Here is an 8941-nt window from a genome sequence, read left to right on the forward strand (position 1 = left end):
GAACTTGCCCTATACTTATCGATGTAGTAGCTCAAAATACCAACTGAGAGGGAAGGAGACTTCACAGCAAGTATCAATCCTATCCCCTCTAAATACAGGGTTGATAGGGATAGGCAACTTAGACATCGCCTACCTAAAATGGGGGCTGGGGGGCTACAAAGGCACAAAGTGACTGTTTTACAAGATTTCAAGAGGGAGTTTAGTTTCAGAGTGTAGGGGAGAAGGTAGAATCCCCACTGAATAGTTTTCATCTTTATAGATAGGTCTGGTGAAAGGAGACAGGGAAAAGATTCTTATGATTCAATAGTGAGTAATTGTTATCATGACTAATTGTCACACTGTAAAGGTAAAAGTTTTGTAACAAAAAAGGGGGAGTAGTTAATCTTACAGTCCCAGAACAGAGGACCCTAGGACCATCAAGAGAAGAGTACGAGCAGAATGTAAGACCCTATCCAGAGAAGCAGCGACACCAGAAATGGAGGCAGAGATGATGACATGGAGAGATAGAGCAGCTGAGGGCTCTAGACTCACTGAAAAAGAAAGGCTGTGTGCTGGTGGCCAGGAGGCAGGCTTGCAGAATGTGCCCTTTGGTTGTTTAAATGATTATATATCCTTGAGTGTTTTTGTGTACATACTCCCCCCAAAAAAACTAAAACAAAAAACAAACCAGAGGGAATAGAAGCAAATACTGTTGAATGATGATGCACGGAGGAGATTGGAATCATTGCAATGAAACTAGTGCAAAACCGATGTAAACTATCACTCAATTCACAATAAAAACTCAAATATATATCCCATTCCAGTAAAATGTTGCTAAAGATACGTCAAAAACTGCTGCAACAGTATATTGACAGGAAACTGTCAGAGGTTTAAGTTGGACTCAGACAAGGACGTGGACAGGGGGTATCATTGCTGGCATCAGATGGAAGTTGGCTGAAAACAAAACAAAACAAAACACCAGAAAGGTATTTATCTTTACTTTAATGACTATACAAAGGCATTCGATGTGTGGGTAATGACAAGCTATATACAACACGGAGGAAAATGAGTAATCCAGAACATTTAATTGTGCTTCTGAGGAACCTGTACATAGTAAGAAGAAATCATTCAAACAGAACAAGGAGCTACTGAGTGGTTTAAATTTAGGAAAGCTGTGGGCCAGGGTTGTATTATTTCACCATACTTACTTAATCTGTATACTGAGCAAATAATCTGAGAAGCTGGGTTATATGAAAAAGATTGTAGCATCAGCATTGGAGGAAAAGTCATTAACAACTTGTGATATGCAGATGATACAACTTTGCTTGCTCAAAGTGAGGAGGATTTAAAGTCGTTGACAATGAAGATCAAAGACTACAGCCTTCAGTATGGATTGCACCTAAGTATTGTTGTTGTTGTTAGGTGCCATCGAGTCAGCACAGACTCATAGCAACCCTATGCACAGCAGAACGAAATGATGTCCAATCCCAGGCCAACCCCACTACTGTTGCCACACTTGAGTCCATTGATGATGCCACTTGGCCAATCCATCTCATTGGGGGTCTTCCTCTTTTTCTCTGACCCTCCACCTTACCAAGCATGACATCCTTCTCTAGCAATTGTTCCCTCCTGACAACATGTCCAAAGTATGAGAGATGAAGTTTGGCCATCTTGGCCTCTAAGGAGCACTCTGGCTGCACTTCTTCCAAAACAGATCTATTGGTTCTTTTAGCAGTCCGTGGCACTTTTAGTATTCTCCTCCAACACCATAATTCAAAGGCATCAATTATTCTATGAACTTCCTTATTCACTGTCCAGCTTTCGCATCCATATGAGGTTATTGAAAATACCATGGCTTAGGTCAGGCACACCTTAGTCCTCAAGGTGACATCTTTGCTTTTCAACACTTTAAAAAGTTCCTGTGCAGCAGGGTTGTATCATCTGCATATTGTAGGTTGTTAATGAGTCTTCCTTCAATCTTAATGCTACATTCTTCTTTATATAATCCGCCTTCTCGAATGATTTGCTCAGCATACAGATTGAATAAGTATGGTGAAAGAATACAACCCTGGAACATACCTTTCCCGATTTTAATCCATTCAATTTTTCCATGTTCTGTTCAGACAGGGGGCTCTTGGTCTGTATACAAGCTCCTCATGAGCACAGTTAAGTGTTTTGGAATACTCATTCTCTGGAATGTTGTCCATAGCTTGTCATGATCCACACAATCGAAAGTCTTTGCATAATCAATAACGCACAGGTAAACATTTTTCTGGTATTCTCTGCTTTAAGCCAGCATCCATCTGATGTCAACAATATCTTCGTTCCAAGTCCTCATCTGAATCTGGTGTGAAACCACTGGCAGTTCTCTGTCAATGTAGTATTGTAGCCATTTTTGTGTTATCTTTAGCAAAATTTTACTTGCATGTGGTATTAATGATATTGCCTGATGATTTCCATATTCCATTGGGTCATCTGAATTTGGAATAGGCACAAATATGAATCTCTTACAATCAGTTGGCCAGGTAGCTGTCTTCCAAATTTCTTGGAATAGATTACCTTTAGTACTGCCTCGGTTTGTTGAAAGATTTCAGTTTGTATTCCATCAATTCCCAGAGCCTTGTTCTTTGTTAATGCCTTCAATTCACCCTGAACAACTTCCTACAATACCATTGGCTCTTGATCCTATGCTACCTCTTGAAATGGTTGAACATCGACTATTTCTTTTTGCTACAGTGACTCTGTGTATTCCTTCCATCTTCTTTTGATGCTTTCTGCATCATTCAATATTTTTCCCCATAGAATCCTTTACTATTTCAAGTTGAGACTTGAATTTTTTCCTCAGTTCCCTCAGCTTGAGAAATACTAAATGTGTTCTTCCCTTTTGGCTTTCCAACTCCCCACTTTGCATATTTTGTAACAATAGTTGACTTTGTCTGCTGGAGTTACCCTTCAAAAATTTCTATTCAGTTCTTTTACCTCCGTATTTCTCCCATTTGCTCAAGCATCTGTATGCTGGAGAACAATTTCAGAATCTCTTCTGACATCCATTTTGATCTTTTCCTTATTTCTTGCCCTCTTGATGACATTTTTCTCTCTTCCTATATGATGTTCTTGAAGTCATTCCACAATTCTTATGGTCTTCAGTCATACATGTCTAATTAATCAAATCTGTTCTTGATATTATGTCTCAATTCAGGTGGGTTATGTTTAAGGTCATATTTGGCTCTCATGGACTTGTTTTCATTTTCTTCACAGTCAGAACATGTATATGAGCAATTGATAATCTGTTCTACAGTCTGCCTCTGGCCTTGTTTTGGCTGAAGGCATGGAGGTTTTCCACAGATGTAGTCAAAATGATTTCTGTGTGTTCCATCCAGTGAAGTCCATGAGTATAGTCATCTTTTTTTATGTTGTTTAGAGAAAGGTATTTTCAATGGAGAAGTCATTGGTCTTATAAAATTCTATCGTTCAATCTCCAGCATCAATTCTATCACCAAGATCATATTTTCCAACTACTGATCCTTTCTCTTTGCTTCCAACCTTTGCATTTAATCACCAGTAATTACCAATACATCTTACTGAATTTTTTTTTTATCAATTTCAGATTGAAGAAGTTGGTATAATTCTTCAATTTCATTCTCACTGGGTTTAGTGGCTAGTGCGTAAATTTGAATAATAGTTGTGTTAATTGCACCCTTCACCATTGCTGGCCCTGGTGAGGAGAAGAAAGTGGAAGCAAAGAAAGAAGAATCTGAGGAGTCCAAAGATGACATGGTTTTTGTATTTTTGACTAAACCCCTGTTGTAACATTAACAATAAAAAGCTGAAATCACGAAAAAGAAGAAGAAGAAGGCGGTTAGAAGTCCCTGAACTGAGAAATACAGTTTTCATGAAAGTAAAATGCTAATTAAACACAGAAAATGTTACTATCCCTAACAGACAGGCATGAAACACAAAATTCTATTTCAGACCTCTTTTGTGTGTGTTAGAATGGTGCTGGCCCCATTACGCTCAGTAGATGAAGAGTCATTTCTTAATAGGCAAGTGCTAAGTATTTAGGGGACAGGACTGTGGGTTCATACACATACAAACTCTTTCCATTATTAAAACATTTCCCAAAAGAGTAAGAATCAATTCCAGCATCTGCTGCCTCAAAGATTAGAAGCACTCCATCACCTCCACCTCCCCTCACTTCCAGGTCAGTTTCTCTCTGTCCACGAGTCTCACATCCCCTTCTAGTCTTCCCTAGTCAGAGAATCCTTGCCTACGCCCAAAACTTAAAATCACTGTGAAAACACAGGGATCTCTTTTTCTCATTATCTCCTTGAAACATTGCCAGGGGTCTTCATATGTATAACAGATGTGATCCAAGTGCAATACAATCTTCTTAAATAAATTACTTTTCCTTTCTCACTTCCTACCTCAAAATTCAGAAATAACTCATTTTTAAAGTAAAATTTTTTTGTTTTTGTTTTCTTTGATCTTGCTACATAACCATAAGATTTTTTTTTAGCCAGAACAAAATAATTTGTAAATCTTCCCAGTTCTATATAGAAGAACCAATAAGCACCAAAGCCATATATATCTGTGGGTTCAGTTAAATGGTAACAACGACATACAAAAGAATTATTTTCCTTTTGAAAAAGTTGTTACCATAAACAACACTGCTAACTGACTTCTATGATATGCTCCATCTCTATATCGGGATCGTAGAACTGAAGTAAATTTAAAACCTGCTATGTTTCCTTCTCTCACTCCCCAAAATCAATCAAATGAAAGACCAGAAAACATTATTTGGGAAATGTTTAGAATGCTTCAACTAGACATTGCTATGAAACTTAAGAGTTTGTTATATGAATTTGTTGTGATGGGATGACCTTTTGTTTTCCAGGGTTGAGCAGAATAGAATTTCAGAAATATGCATGACTCCTGGTATGGCACTGTAGGATAAGCACTAGACTATGAACCACAAGTTCAAACCCACCAACTGTGCCCCAGAAACCCTATGCAGGGTTGTCATGAGTTGGAATCGACACAATGGCACTTAACAACAACAGCATTGAAAGAAAAATCTTGGTAGCATATGCATCTACTGTCACTGAATTTATGCCAGCTCATAGTGTCTGACCTTACAGGGTACAGCTGCTCTGTAGGGCTTCCAAGACTGTAAACCTTTCTGGGAGCCAACAGCCTCATTTTTTCTCCCACAGAGTGGCTGGTTGGTTTGTACCACCACCAACCTTGTTGTTAGCAATTCAATGCACTACTAGAGTTGATTCCGACTCATAGTAACCCTGTATAAGGTTTCCAGGAAGCAGCTCATAAGTTTGAACTGCTGACCTTGTGGTTCAAACCAAGCTTGCAGTCCAGTGCTTTATTCCACAGCACCACACCAGTAACATAGACTCAAATAAAACTGGGAAAAGAAACAATAAATACATTTTTAGTAAGCTTCACAGTCCTGTTTAGATAACATCTGAGCCCAATTCAGCTTCCCTAAAACCTTCACCACAGACTAATAACACACATCATTAGACACTAACTCTTACACCACAGCCCCATAGAACATATTTGCTGTCTGCCTGGGAGATCTGAGAGCAAAAGCTAGAGAGGATCCAGCAAAACAAATGTTTGAAAAGCAGTACACATCTGAAATATTTTACAAATTTTAACATCCATTAGAAACTTTCTTTGTATTACTCACAACTCATAACATTTATCCATCTCTCCCTCCCTCCTTTTGTAGTATCTGCAAGCTTTGTTGGTGTTGGTTAGTGTCATCAAGTTGGTTCCAACTTATAGCAACCCTGTATAGGGTTTCCGAGGAGCACCTGGTTGATTTGTACAGTCAATCTTGCTGCTCATACCAACCTTGCAGTTTAGTACTTATTCTACACCGCCACACCAGAACTCCTTCTGCAGGTTTAGAAAGCTGCAATTTCACAATGTTCATCCAAGCACTATATATGGGAAAATCAGTTTTGGCCAATATCAAACCTACTATAAAGATTCAATTATTCTAACTCCTCTTGTTCTGATTTATGCTCAACTAAGAACATAAATGATGTCACATCTCATGTAAGAATACTTACAAGGATATCATGGGCCCATTACATAAATTCTGAGTATCCTAACTCCATTGGTAGTTACAGTCCTTATTATAAATCAATGATCTATTATTTGGCTTAACATAGGGTTTCCCATGTATAAGTAATTATGAACTGATCGGGCTAAATAGAGATTTTCGGTCCTTATTCCCAGAAAGCATCAAGAGAAGATGGAAGGAATACTGTACCAAAAGGAAATGGTTAATGTTCAACCATTTCAAGAGGTAGCATATGATCAAGAGCCAACGATACTGAAGGAAGAAGTCCAAGGTGCAGTGAAAGAATTAGCAAAGAACAAGGCACCAGGAATTGATGGAATAAAAATTGAAACCTTTCAAGAAGGTCAGGAGGCACAGGAGGCACTCACTCATCCCTGCCAAGAAATTTGGAAGACAACTATCTGGCAGACTGATTGGAATTTGTGCCCATTCCAAAGAGAGGTGACCCAATGGAATGCGGAAATCATCAGACAATCTCTTTGATATCCTATGAGAGTAAAGTTTTACTAAAGGTAATAGAGAAATGGCTGCAAGCATACATTGACAGAAAACTTCCAGAGGTTCAAGCCAGATTCAAATGATGTTGTGGAAAGGGGGATATCATTGCTGATGTCCGATGGATCTTGGCTGAAAGCAGAGAACATCAGAAAGATGTTTATCTGTGCTTTATTGACCACGCAAAGGCTTTCGATTGTGTGGATCATGACAAACTATGGACAACGTTGCGAAGTATGAGTATTCCAGAACACTTAATTGTGCTCATGAGGAATCTGTACCTAGATCAAAAGGCAGTTGTTCGAACAGAACATGAGAACACTGAATGTTTTAAAATTAAGAAAGCTGTACGCCAAGGTTGTATTCTTTCATCATACTTATTCAACCTGTATGCTGAGCAAATAATACGAGAAGCTGGGTTCTATGAATAAAAATGTGGCATCAGGATTGGAGGAAGACTCAATAACAACCTGTGATATGCAGATGATACAACCTTACTTGCTGAAAGTGAGGAGGACTTAAAATATTTACTGATGAAGATCAAAGAGCACAGCCTTTGGTATGGATTACATCTCAATGTCAAGAAAACAAAAATCCTCACCACTGGACTAATAAACAACATTCTTATCAATGGAGAAAAGATTGAAGTTGTCAAGGACTTCATTTTTCTTGAATCAACTATCAACACTCACAGAGGCAGCAGTCAAGATATCAAACGATGTATTGCATTAGGCAAATCTGCTGCACAAGAAGACCTTTTTAAATTGTTGAAGAGCAAAGATGTCAGCTTGAGGACTAAGGTGTGCCTGACCCAAGCACGGTATTTTCAATAACCTCACATGCATGCGAAAGCTGGACAATAAATAAGGAAGACTGTAGAAGAATTGATGCTTTTGAGTTATGGTGTTGGAGAAGAATATTAAAAGTGCCATGGTCTGCCAAAAGAACCAATAGATCCATTTTGGAAGAAGTGCAGCCAGAGTGTTCCTTGGAGGCCAAAATGGCCAAACTTCGTCTCTCATACTTTGGACATATTGTCAGGAGGCACTGGTCACTGGAGACGGATATCATGTTTAGTAAGGTGGAGGGTTAGAGAAAAAGAGGAAGATCCCCAACGAGATGGATTGGCCAAGTGGCAGCATTGATGGACTCAAGTATGGCAACAGTAGTGAGGTTGGCCCAGGATTGGGCAGTGATTCGTTCTGCTGTGCATAAGGTCACTATGAGTTGGTACCGACTCAATGGTATCTAACAACAACAACTAGCAAATAAGGAGCTATGGTAGCATAGTGATTACAAGTCAGGCTGATAACCTCAACATCAGCAATTCAAAACTTCCAGCAACAACATGGGAGAAAGATGAGGCTTTCTGCTCCTGTAAAGATTTACCACGTCAGAAATCCTATACAGGGTTGCTATGAGTTGGAACTGACTCTATGGCACACCACCACCACTAGCAAATAGAATTATGAGCTTTATGAGGTTATTGTGAGTCCATTCATGACACATGGAAGAGATTCAATGGCAAACTAAGTTTCCAAGTCTTCTGGGCTTAGTTTGGATTGGGTTGGCATAGTTTAGGTTGCTTAGTATTGATATTAACATATTCTTTTTGTATATACAAAAATCATTTTGAGTTCACCATATATTGGCATAGCATAAAGATGAAATACAATTTGTTCACAAAAATTAGTAATGAATAAAAACATTGTGCTAATCACATTAGGCTTGAGGTTAAACATTTAAAGGAGAAAATTATATCTTGATCTTAAACTATTTGAGTTCCTTAGTAGAAATACTCTTCTTCTTACTTTCTTCTGTCTTTGAATATATGTCCTATAGTTTTGCATTCCCTAAATTCTAAAGAAGTTCACACCAATGGTACAGTGTGGCCACTTAGAGATTAAAGGCACACAGCCAGCTGGCATACAATTTGGAACAAAACAGAAGAGTGAGAAAAGCTTAGCCAAGTACCATGAAAGATAGCAATCCTGCTTTATTAATTGCATTTTAATTGCCCATAAAAAATAAATCATCTTACTGTAACGTAAGATACGAACAAAGTGATATTATTAAGAGCAGTTTTAAAACAAGGGGAAAGTTTTCACACATTTTAAAAGACTTCCTTTTTCACTTCCACTCAAAAACTTCCATTGAGAACTGGTTTTAAACTGCCTTATGAGGGACAGAGACTAAATATAATAAGGGAATTGTCCTCACTTTGAAAACAGAAAATTGTAAAGGAAACCACCGGGTCATGAAAGAATGCCAAAGGAGAGTTTATTTTGACTGGCATTAAGGCGAAGAAAAGTAGAACCATAAGACCTAGTAGAAGCAAAGAGGCTGTGCAGGCCAGGT

The sequence above is a fragment of the Chrysochloris asiatica genome, unplaced genomic scaffold, assembly GCF_000296735.1.
Source record: "Chrysochloris asiatica unplaced genomic scaffold, ChrAsi1.0 scaffold00181, whole genome shotgun sequence".
Lineage (NCBI taxonomy): Eukaryota > Metazoa > Chordata > Mammalia > Afrosoricida > Chrysochloridae > Chrysochloris > Chrysochloris asiatica.